This window comes from Bactrocera dorsalis, chromosome 2 (assembly GCF_023373825.1).
Source record: "Bactrocera dorsalis isolate Fly_Bdor chromosome 2, ASM2337382v1, whole genome shotgun sequence".
Classification (NCBI taxonomy): Eukaryota; Metazoa; Arthropoda; class Insecta; order Diptera; family Tephritidae; genus Bactrocera; species Bactrocera dorsalis.
This window is the reverse complement of record NC_064304.1, coordinates 29349192-29362215: the sequence shown is the minus strand read 5'-3', so window position 1 is coordinate 29362215 and position 13024 is coordinate 29349192. Positions and strand designations below refer to the sequence as shown.

Genomic DNA, 13024 nt, shown 5'->3' with positions numbered 1-13024 from the left:
ATGAATGTTTGAAAATGTTGATGAATTGAAGAAGGCTTCTCACCGCGTTCTAGTCTAAACCTCTAACAACTAACAAAGATCAAAAATATTAAAATAAAATTTTGTCTATCATCCGCTATCAAAACTTAATTTTCAATCGACTCTGTTGAACTCCAAAAATAGTTAAAGAAGTATAAAGTCGACAATAGAAAATCAAAAATGTTGGAAAATGGTGATTTATTTTTTAGGATTGACTAGATACACTTCATCCAGCGGCAATCCAGTTCATTGTGATTTCTGGTGATCTTCTAAGTTGTTGTTGTTGTAGCGATTATCTTATCCCTACTTGGGTGGTAAGGTTCCGGTTGACTGTCATCGAAGTCATCCAACGTTAGGCCCAGGAAACATCCTGTTTCGACGAGGTCGGACCATAGAGTGAATGGTTTTAAATGGGACTCATTGCACGTTGGACATATATTTGGTATGTCGGAGTGGATTCTGGATAAGTAGGACTTTAACCTGATACAGCAACCAGAACAAAGTTGCGCAAGGGTCAATCTAGATTCTCGGAGCAACGGAGTGAGTTGGTGTGGGTGTTGATGGCTGAACTGCCATATCGGTCGGTATCTGTTTCAAGTTTATCGCGTCTGTAGCTTGGTCGGTGTACTGTTCGATGTCCTCATCAAGGAATAGTCTCTTGATACTTCTAAGAGGCGGATCCGCTTCAAGCGTACGACTGCAGGGATAGCTTCTGCGAAAACAGCTCAGCAGAAACTGCTTGGGAGAGTGCATTTGAGCATTTATTTAAATTTTCTGCTCGAAGAGTGATATTTCCAAGTTTGGAAACCAGACGAAGTCGCAGAGGCGCATTTAAGATCCACCTTAATAAACACACACCTATATGCTTACAAATTGCCACTTGTTCGCTCGATTTCCTCAATCGAAACACTTCGCTCTTGCCTCATATTGGCCCAACGCTTTCGCCGCTGCCCTTTGAGGCGGCAACAGCAGGCGCTAATCTGAGAACAGCATGCTATTCACACGCATTCAAAAGTTAGTGTGTGTGTGTGGCAGTCACGATTCCGTGTTGGTCAAAAGTCAAGTGAAGCATGAATGTGTGGTAAAATGTTAGATTGCTAAATCACATATTGTTTTTTGATTTTTTTTATGTGTTAGATATGTTATATTGTTGTAGTTGGATGTATAAACTAAGTGACGGAAATTAAATTGTCTCCTTTTGAGGTTAGAGTGAGTTTTTTTACGAACTATGTGGCATCACATGTGAATTATAACAAAAATTTTTAAGTAATTTGGGCGGGTGTGGACCTAAAAGTTTCAGAATACCTATATTTATTTACTCGTAAGGGGGTAACTATTTTTTAATGATTTGCAGGGGATGATATTTCTCAGAAGAGAGAAGTTGCTGGATTTTTTTTTATAAATTTTGATAAACCAATAGCTATTTAATTTCAAAGTTTTAGTCACAAATTAAGGCTAGTGGTTCTTAGCCAACAGTGTTCTTGCCAACACAAAATTATTGAAATCTTCTTTGAGTAACGGACGACTTGCAGCTCCTAGGATTGTGTATTGACTCATCTTAGTCGTACATACTTAATTTTCTTCAACTTATAGTGCCTGACATCGTTAAAATTACTTCAAGTCCTTGTATGAATTCGCTGACATCCGAGTCAGTGATCCCCGCGTCATGAGATTGAGTAACTGAGGCAAGTAAAACCGCGGTATAAAGCGGAAATAAGGGATGTAGTTTGAAATAAACCTGTATATCACAACTAAGAAAAGCTCTGTGGGTGTAGATTAAAGATAGTTCGCTGGCCGCACATAATTTCGAACATTTTCTCCAAACACTGGTATCACTAATTTAAACTAAAGTATTTCTAAAGAAATTGAATTTAGTTTGGAGATCTATATTATTAGGTATTTGACCTTGTTAAACTTTTTCTCGCTTATTACTTCGTTATGGTCAAATCGGTTCCATTGATCTACTTTCTAGTAGGAGAGTTCGTCTGTATAAAGTTTTTCAACAGACTTCTTAGTACAACTCATTGCGATTACCGAGCTCGTAGGAAGGAAATAAGGTTGGCAGAAAGCCTTTCAGCTTAAGATAAGTTCTACCACAGTTATGCATCCGGACGTGTTATTTGTTCGTTGATGTTTGGCGTCAATAACATCAATCTAAAATTAAGAATATAAAGGGTCTCTCAATAAGAGTTACAAAGAATACAAACGTTTTTTTAATAAAACAAATATTCAATGCCATAATGTACGGAACTTGATTTCTTTTGCATGGTTACCACGGGCACGCTTGCAGAAATCCAGACGCCGAACCCAGTTGACGGTTTAGAAGCATAAATCGGATGATAGTGCTGCATTTTCACTTTCGATATTCATACAAAGTTCATTAATCGTCGCTGGCTTGTTGGCATAGACTATAGACTAGACGTTGCCCCACAGAAAATAGTCTAACGGCGTCAATTCGCACGACAAAGGCGGCCAATTGACTGGGTCATTTCGTTAGATAACTAAACTTGGTTTTCAACAAAACGATTGTGACTTTCGCTGTGTGGCTTATGGCACCGTCCTGTAGGAACCACATATTGTCCAAGTTCATATCATCCAATTCGGCAAACAAATATTCGGTTATCACTGAGGGGTAGCGATTCCCATTCACAGTAGCGTGCCGGTCTTGATGATCACGGAAGAAGTACGACCCAATGGCGCCACCGGCTCATATATCCCGAGCATAATTTGTTCGGGATGCAATGGTGGCTCACGGAGTATGCGTGGAGACTGCCTGACCATTAACGCATATTTTTCTACGAAGCCATTCAGCCAGAAATGAGCCCCATCGCTGAAGATGATTTATCGATGAAAATCCGAATAATTTTAAGGTGTTGTTTAGCTCAATTCACGAACATACGATGGTTCTTGTGAATAAGGGCTTCAGTTTATGCGTCAATTTGATCTTGTAAAGATGTAGGCCAAGATCTTTTCGCAAAATTTACTACAACGACGTCACAGAAATGTTTTTTTCGACTCATTGCTGGATCTTTTGTCTTTCCATGATGGCAAGCCATACTAGAGAGAAATGTCAAAAGAGCATGAAAAATATGGCGTGGCTTGATGTCCCTACCGGTCTACTTTTGTAGCATCGTTTTGAAAAAAAGACCGTTAATATGCATATATTTGATTTTTTCACCAAAAACTATTTTTTTGAGGCAAGTGTGACTAGTCTCTATGCGTGCATCTTAAATGCGTATTTTGCACTAATTCTATATTCTTATATTTTTCAGGCAATACGTATTGAATTATATGAAACATTTCATTTCATCCCTCGTAATATCACCTATCTATTAATTTCCTTCCATCTCTGAAATGTATCCAACCAATTTTTTGGAGTTAGAAGCCTTAAGGTTATTACAAAAGTTCTGATTAAAATCAGACTGCTTATTTTTATGCCATTCGGTCTTGTACTGAATCTCTCTAGAGATACAATATTAATGATTCAATGTCATTATCATTTAATACTCTGAATATTCACACACATTACAAGCATTTCTGATTAGCAAGTCAACTTACAAGCTCAAAGACTACCCTAAGGTAATACCGAAGCAACAGCTTGTAAGTTAACCGAATGAAATTAAGCGGAAACCGATTGTCACATTTGTGCAAAAATACTCGTTTATCTTCAAAAATCCCACATAGATCTTCATCAGTGGATTGGCAAGACTGGTAATACGACACGTACGAGAGATGGGCAATAAATTGTTGAGTGTTAATTTGTCACACGACTGTAGTTTAACAATTACAAGCGCTACAAGTGACAAACACTAAATGGGAATGCCGTCTAACTACAATAGAACACACAATGACCAACAACAAGAACAATAAAAAGAACCGACGAAGCAGAAACCAAAATAAAACAACAATATTGACATGCTCCCGAACCACTAGCTTTTAGAAGCGAATCGCAATAATGTACGCCCGAGTTGACAGCTCAATTTGAGAGAAAAGAAATTGGCAAACCGCACGCGGCACCACAACGCCAAGGTAGCCTAAAAAGCAATCGGAGAGCTAGCAATGCAAGTCACGGTATTTGCGATGGTTCGCTGAAGACAAACTAATAAATAAATACAATTGCTGAGGCATTTCATGAATGGAATACCGATGCATATACTCGTGCACAAGCATTGGTGGGGAACTGATAATATATTGAGTGTGTGATTTTACCTTTGTTGTAGGCGCAGAACCATTTGTTTCGCTGTACAAAAACCCTAGAGGACAGCTCTAAGCTGAATACGGTTGGCTGCGAAATAATTAATAGGTCAGGGCTTAGGTATTATATGTATATATACATAAATATATACAAAAATACTAGAGTATCTACAGCACAAGCTAATACTACTTATAAAGGGTTTTCGAATAAGGATGGTATGATTTCTTAAAAAGAAAACGCCACTAAGTGTTAAGACAATTCAAATGTTTTTTATTTAATGTGAATGCAACATCATTCAAATGGCCTACACGACTTCCTCTGCAGGAACGAATTGGATGAACCCAATTATCAAGTACTTTTTCCACTAAATGAAGTCCTATGTTATGAAAAGCAAGTACAGTGTTTCTTCTAAAGTTTGAAGAGAGTTTGGTATATTGCTAAAGAGCAGTGGCTTCAAGTAAGCCCATAAAATTAGTGTAATGGTATTGGTAAATGTATTATTTTTGGTATTGTGTATTTTTTTCGTAAGGCTACTCTTCAAGCGGCTTTTCCTCGGTTCCTGAAGTCTAAATATATATAATTCTATTTGTATCGTTGGTGGTAAAATCCACAATGTCCCCGCTCCTAAATCTTCAGACTTTTCCGGTGAATTTAGTTGCCTTGTATTATGATCGGTTCTGTATCAGTGGCAGGCCCCAGAGTATTTAAGTAGTTTGATAAGCTCATCAATCAAAAAGTTTATATGTGCATTACTTGGTATGGTACTGACACAGTCTACGGATAAGAAGTTCTCAAACCGAAATTTAAAGTTTATGGATCATTTTGACATTTATGCGATGAAGGACAACATATTTGGTTTAGGGGTTTTAGAGGTTAACACAGGAAAAAAATTATATTTTTTGGCAATAAAAATAAAGTAGAAAGCAAATGCTCTTAAAACGAGTTTAAAATAACAAAGGAGAACAAAGGAAATTAAGTTATGTTCCCTGTACCCTACACATGCAATCTAGGGAGTATGATACTCCTTAATGCTGGGCGAATCGTAGAAAACTAAAAACTGAGCTACCACAGCAATCAGACTTTATAAAGATACCTTTTAGATTTTTGTTGACTTGGCTTGAAAAGGAACTCGAACAGGCACTTGACAAAATCCGTACCAGTTTTAAGGTAATATAGAGTCTAACAAGAAAATCACAATCAGTTTTTCGATAAACGCGATTGTGCAAGTAAGGCGACTGAAAGTTTAGTGTAAAAAAACTCCTTAAACGCCACAAAATCGACCTAAAGTCGTTGGTTCTACTTTCTTATTTATTGGCGTAGGCACCGCGAACGCGGTTATAGCCGCCGGTTATTTTTTCTGTTCGTGTTAGGCGTCAATGGGAGATTCCAAGTGTAGACAGGCCCTTCTTCACCTGGAGTAGAAATCTTTCTCTTCTTCGGCTTCTCCCGCGGCTATGCCGTCGAAATCTTTCAGAGCTGGAGTGTTTTCATCCATTCAGATGACATGACCTAGCCAGCGTAGCTGCTTTTTCTTAATTCGCTAAACTATATCCATGTCGTCGTATATCTCGTACAGCTCGTTCCATTGACTGCGGTATTCGCCAATGTGCAAAGGATCATACATCTTCCGCAGAACTTTTTTCTCGAAAACTCGTAAAATCGTCTCATCAGATGTTGTCGTCGTCCCTTCCTCTTACCCATATAGCAGGACGTGTTGAGTACACTTGATGGATTACTTGTAGAGTTTAATCTTTTTTCGTCGATAGAGGACTTTACTTTTTGTCCTAAGTAGCACATGTTCGAAAGCGTTATTCTGCGTTGGAGTTCGATGCTAACGTTGTTTTTGGTATTAATGCCGGTTGCGAGATAGATGAAATTATTTACGACTTCGAAGATATGACTATCAACAGTGACGTCGGAGTCAAGTCGCGAGTGTGACGACCGTTTGTTTGATGACAAGAGATACTTCGTTTCGCCGTCGTATACTACCAGACCCATTTGCTCCGCTTTTTTCTCCAGTCTGGACAAAACAGAACTTGTTGAGGCTAATGATATCAATGTCATCGGCGTATGCGAGCAGATGTACACTCTTACAGAAGATTTATTTTTTCCAAGAGTAGGCGCATGGTGAATTTCTGGTCAGTTGTTGTTTTCCAGACCTGAAGCCTGATAAGGTCTAGTCAGTTTGTTGACGGTGGGCTTTAATATTTCACACAATATGCTCGATAGATCCTTATCTGCGATGTTGCAGAGGCTTAACCCACGGTAGTTGACGCAGATTGTGGGGTTTCCTTTTTTGTGGATTGTGCAGAGCACACTTAAATACCAATTGTCCTGTAGGCTTTTGTCCGTCCAAATTCTAAAAAGAAGTTGATGTATGCTTCTTATTAGTTCTTCACCGCCTTATTGGAATAACTCGGCCGGCAATCCATCGGCTCCGCCACTTTGTTGTTCTTCAGACGGGTAATTGCTATTAGAACTTTTTCATGGTCGGGCAATGGGATGTCTGCTTCATCGTCATTGATTGAAGAATCGTGTTCACTATCTTCTGGTGTTATGTGTTCACTGCCATTCAGCAGACTGGAGAGGTTTTCCATAATTTCAGCATGCTCTGGGCATCAGTCACTAGATCGCCTCTGTTGGTCAACAACTGGATTGTTTAAATGAAGGTATCGCCCAGAAGTGGCTCTGGCACCTGATTTTTACCTGCCCCTATTTAAGTCGAATGTTTTTTGATACGACTGAAAGTGAAAATTATGCAATTACCTTCAAAGGGCAACAAGTTAACGAACCGACGCTGCATATTTGACCTAAATCGAAGCTTTCTAACTATGTCTAAGTATGTACGCGTCATTATACGTATGGACATATTTATGAAACCATTAAACACACAAGATTATAGCGCATTTATTTCGTCGCTCGGCCGCCTGTTTGTTAGTGCTTCGTCTTAGCGCGATTGATCCGGCCATTTGACGTTTAATAAATTCTCAGGGCAAATACAATATTAATGAGTGCGGATACGTATGTTAGAGTGCCCATAATTTTCTTTCGCCTTCTTCCGACTTGCGTCCAACTATTTCATGTCTTCAAATGGTTTGTAGGTATTTTTCGGTTATCTTTTCGCAATGTTATTGTAATTGTAGTTTTCTTTTGACTTGAAGATATTGTGCTGATACAGTCACTTAAATAAAAATTCTTTGCCGTTATTTTGATATAGTCAGATGCCAATTAGAGTTTGTCCTCAATATAAAGAGGACCTGTCTATTTTGGGGAGTGGTTGCTTTAGCCTTGGAATATAGATAATATTAATAACAAGGGAGACCGCAAATGTTGTTTAAGTAGATGTTAATACATATATGTACATATATGTATATATATAAATGAATCTGAATATCTGCGCATACTCCCATACATATATACTAATCCAGCAGCTTGGTTTGGTATAAAAAAATATGTTTAGTCACATTAGTTCGCTTGGTTGGTGACAATGGCGTTTGTTGGTTTATAAAAAAGGACATACACACATACATATGTATATTCTACTCCATATAAGTCACTCACTCACATCTCACTGCTTTTGTTGTGCGGTTCCATTGGTGTTTATATTTACTCTTATATGTATTATTACATACATACATGCATACACATATGGTACATGTGGCATGGCATTGCCGGCATTTGCGTTCGCTGAAGTGGGCTGTAATTGCAATAAATCCTTATCAGATTTGGGATTTATTTAATCCTCTTGAAATTTTTTCCCATTTGTAGTAGTAATTCTTTTATGGCTTCGTTTGTGTGCGTTTGTTTTGGTGTCACACGTGTTGGCTGCGTATGTGTGTGGCATAAGCATTGCATTTAAAGCATTGGAAAAGGACGTTTATTGTTGATCTACTTAGCAATAAAATTAAATATTGATTTAACAAGTAATTTTTGGGGCATTATGTGGCTTGAAAATTTTAAAAATAGCTATCAAAATCAATTATTGAAGTGCTTCACCTAGGATCTGTTGTAAGTTTGCAGAGACTGTCTAATGAGCTAGTACTAAAGGGTGATCCATTTCGAGGTTCCCCACCTTTTTTAGGAAAAGACACAAAAACGAACGAACATTCTTTGGCATTTACCTTTTGAAGATTATCTCTTTGTTGGCCGCGCCTCCTTCTCAGATGGTCCATCCTTTGAGTACAATTTTCGATGACTCGTTCGAGCATTTCGCATTTCGAGCATTGTAACGGGTGAATGACACGCGTGCTGCAATGCAAATAGTGAAATTATCTGCTCACTGAAGTGTTCTCTTAATAAATCCATTGATTGGTGCATGTGTGAGAATTAGCGCCATTTTGTTAAAACCAAATGTCGCCGAGATCACGAGCTTCAATTTTAGGCATCAACGATAACGATCGCCATGGACGGTTACGTTCTCACCGGCACCATTTTCGAAGAAATATGGACCGATGATTCCACCAGACCACAAACCATACCAAAGCGTTCTTTTTTATGGATATGCTTAAAAAGTCCTTTAGCTTGGTTTTGACATTTGTACTATAATATTAATCAATGATTAATGTAATTAGCTGAGTCCATTTAGTCCTGCTATATGTTGCAGGTTGCTATCTGATGAGTTGGCCTTAGGAGTGTTTGAGAGAAAAATTTTATGGAAGATTTATGTTGCTGCAACGACGAATACAGCCGTCGATGGAACGTTGAAATGTTCGAAATATACGGCGACATTGAAATAGTTCAGTGAATCAAGAGACACCGGCTGCGCTGGCTAGGCCATGTTATCCGGATGGATTAGAACACTCCAACTTTGAATGTTTTCGAATCAGTGCCCGCCAGTGGAAGCAGAGAAGAGGCTGTAACCTCGTAAGCAATATCTACGCCAGTAAAGAAGAATATTCATGCTCTTGTAAGTTTTTCGAAATGTTTAATTATCATATCCTTACAAATTATTAGTAAGTGCTGATGAGAATACACTTTACTTTATTAGTAAAATAATTATTTAGTTGGAGATGCGGGGCATCGATCCCCATACCTCTCACATGCTAAGCGAGCGCTCTACCATCTGAGCTACATCCCCATGTTGGTATACCGCTGTTACCGTTATTTTAAATTGGTCATTACCGTAAGCCAGTGCATAACTTTCGACCCGCAAATGCATCACATTGAATGGTTTTTGTTAGTTTTGTAATTAAAATGTAGGCAGCGAGTGATTTAAAATGCGTTGCACGTTATACCATCTATATAACGGTCGTATAACTGTACATAGGTAAAACTTACTATATAAGTCAAAAACAATGTCAAGTCTTATAATTATATTTTTAGGCCCTCACCTTTGCAAGGTTTTGGACGAATTTCTGCTTGCGACATGGTTTTAGGGTCTCATAGATTTCATGAAGATAATTTTTTATATATGATATGTGTGTATGAAGGTAAAATAATCGCGCTGCGACCACTTATCCTACTCTGATCCTATTAGTTGTCATAACCTCTTTCTAATCTCTTATTTCATATAACTCTATATTTTATTTATGCCATTTGTTTGTTCGATTCGTCACTTTTAACTGCAAATCGAAGAGAGCCAAAATTGTATCGAAGCATCTGATTACTATTTAAGAACAGAACATCTAAAGTCAAGCAATTGTCATAGGCTAATGCATTAACTACTCGCCTCACAATTGAAGGGTCATGAGTTCAATTGCCGGTTCTGACTAAAAATGATATTGTTGATAATAACATTCGAACATACATTGTATATAGGCTGTCTATCGGTTTGCATCATCAAATTTCAGAATGTGTGTGGGAAAAAAAGAAAGTAGGAAGATGGACCTTATCGGTGATAAAGACAAGACACACCTCGATTTATTAAATCTTTAGACGAATGCTAAAAATTCATTACTGTCAATTAACAAGTAAGGCAGGTCAAGTTCTGGTGTAACATTCTCTTACAACATACAAAGATCAAAGCCGGAAAGTACTTTCAGGTTCTGCATAAGGTTTGTTATATTATATGGGGGTCAAGGTCAAGTTTTTAACCGCTCTTATCCACTTTAGGTTCAAATATGCGTACACTGCTATTAAATATTATAAAGGGTGATTTTTTAAGAGCTTGATAACTTTTTTAAAAAAAAAACGCATAAAATTTGCAAAATCTCATCGGTTCTTTATTTGAAACGTTAGATTGGTTCATGACATTTACTTTTTGAAGATAATTTCATTTAAATGTTGACCGCGGCTGCGTCTTAGGTGGTCCATTCGGAAAGTCCAATTTTGGGCAACTTTTTCGAGCATTTCGGCCGGAATAGCCCGAATTTCTTCGGAAATGTTGTCTTCCAAAGCTGGAATAGTTGCTGGCTTATTTCTGTAGACTTTAGACTTGACGTAGCCCCACAAAAAATAGTCTAAAGGCGTTAAATCGCATGATCTTGGTGGCCAACTTACGGGTCCATTTCTTGAGATGAATTGTTGTCCGAAGTTTTCCCTCAAAATGGCCATAGAATCGCGAGCTGTGTGGCATGTAGCGCCATCTTGTTGAAACCACATGTCAACCAAGTTCAGTTCTTCCATTTTTGGCAACAAAAAGTTTGTTAGCATCGAACGATAGCGATCGCCATTCACCGTAACGTTGCGTCCAACAGCATCTTTGAAAAAATACGGTCCAATGATTCCACCAGCGTACAAACCACACCAAACAGTGCATTTTTCGGGATGCATGGGCAGTTCTTGAACGGCTTCTGGTTGCTCTTCACCCCAAATGCGGCAATTTTGCTTATTTACGTAGCCATTCAACCAGAAATGAGCCTCATCGCTGAACAAAATTTGTCGCGAAACACATTTCGAACCGAACACTGATTTTGGTAATAAAATTCAATGATTTGCAAGCGTTGCTCGTTAGTAAGTCTATTCATGATGAAATGTCAAAGCATACTGAGCATCTTTCTCTTTGACACCATGTCTGAAATCCCACGTGATCTGTCAAATACTAATGCATGAAAATCCTAACCTCAAAAAAATCACCTGTTATAAATCACTTATATGATACACTTAATCCATAACTTCAACTGCGCATAAGTTTAAAAGTAATATTTTTATAAAAGGCATCAATAACATCTTATTTTATCTTTTGCTTACGGGAACACAACCCCTTCTGCTTTAAGATAACAATCAATTATGAAGACAACAGAGTAAGGAGTAGTGCCAACTGCCAAAGAGGTAATACTTTACAGGGCGGAGTTCAAGCATTGATATTATAGAAGATTTTATTTGTCGCACTTATTTTTCTTATTTTCTGTAAACTGCAATATACATATGATTGATTACAGAATATATTCTCCACTCATCTTTCGCAAGCAAGCTGATCAGATTGGGCAGAATGCGAAGCTGTCAATAAGAATGTCTTAAAATATTTCTAAAATCAACCAAAGCAGTTTCTCTGTGCCTACATGCCGATAGTTAGAAACATGTTCATTAGCTAGGATGAACTTAAAAGTCCATCTGACCCTATTGCAGCATCTTCCTTAATCCATAATATATAACATATCTTCGTACGGATAACCTTTCGTATACTTTTTTCTCGTCAATAAAATGGTTAAAACGAAAAGTGAATCATCCGATAATAATCGAGCTTAGCCCGTACGGGAATATCAACGTACTCTTATTAGGATTATTGGTCCTTCCATTTTTGGCAACAAAAAGTTTGTTAGCATCGAACGATAGCGATCGCCATTCACCGTAACGTTGCGTCCAACAGCATCTTTGAAAAATACGGTCCAATGATTCCACCAGCGTACAAACCACACCAAACAGTGCATTTTTCGGGATGCATGGGCAGTTCTTGAACGGCTTCTGGTTGCTCTTCACCCCAAATGCGGCAATTTTGCTTATTTACGTAGCCATTCAACCAGAAATGAGCCTCATCGCTGAACAAAACACGCGCGCGAAACACATTTCGAACCGAACACTGATTTTGGTAATAAAATTCAATGATTTGCAAGCGTTGCTCGTTAGTAAGTCTATTCATGATGAAATGTCAAAGCATACTGAGCATCTTTCTCTTTGACACCATGTCTGAAATCCCACGTGATCTGTCAAATACTAATGCATGAAAATCCTAACCTCAAAAAATCACCCGTACATATGTATGTAGTATAAAGCCAACTGGAATTTCGAAAACCCCATATACATACATATGTATAGGAGGAAGTATTGGCCCATTCTTGACTCAAAGGTATATTATTACAAAAGAAACATTTTCCTGGAATTTCAATAACATATCTCACAGATACACCGATATTTTCGGCAAAAATTCAGTCATACGTATGTACGTATTCAGAATATGGGGTATTGATTTACGATTTTCCGATTTGACCATTTCCGATTAGTTTTACTTTTACAAACAACCGTTAAGTGAACAAAACTATTAAACTCTGTAGCAACATGTTGCAAGAAAACCAGAAGAAGTCAATTTCTTGAAAATCAGACAGAAATTGTTCGATATGTCAGTGAAAAAATTATTTTGTAAAGAAAGTTCAACTAAACTATTCATACATGAGCGCTAATGAAAATTCGAGACTTGACTAAAAGAGACACATGCTCTGCATGGATATTAACTCTAACTCTGCATGTCGCTTGCATACTAATTATTTTGATTACTAAGTTAAATGCATGCTTTAATGTACTTAATACCGTTAAGTAGAAAATGAAATATTTTTTTTTTTCGATAAATTTATTTGTTCCAACATGGGGATGTAGCTCAGATGGTAGAGCACTCGCTTAGCATGTGAGAGGTACGGGGATCGATACCCCGCATCTCCA

At 37.9% G+C, this 13024-nt stretch overlaps 1 non-coding gene across 1 annotated transcript; it reads left to right on the top strand.

Moving 5' to 3' along the window:
* The first annotated feature begins 12951 nt into the window (after positions 1 to 12951).
* Trnaa-agc (transfer RNA alanine (anticodon AGC)) lies at positions 12952 to 13024 on the top strand. The gene has a single exon. It is a non-coding gene; the product is annotated as a tRNA-Ala (tRNA).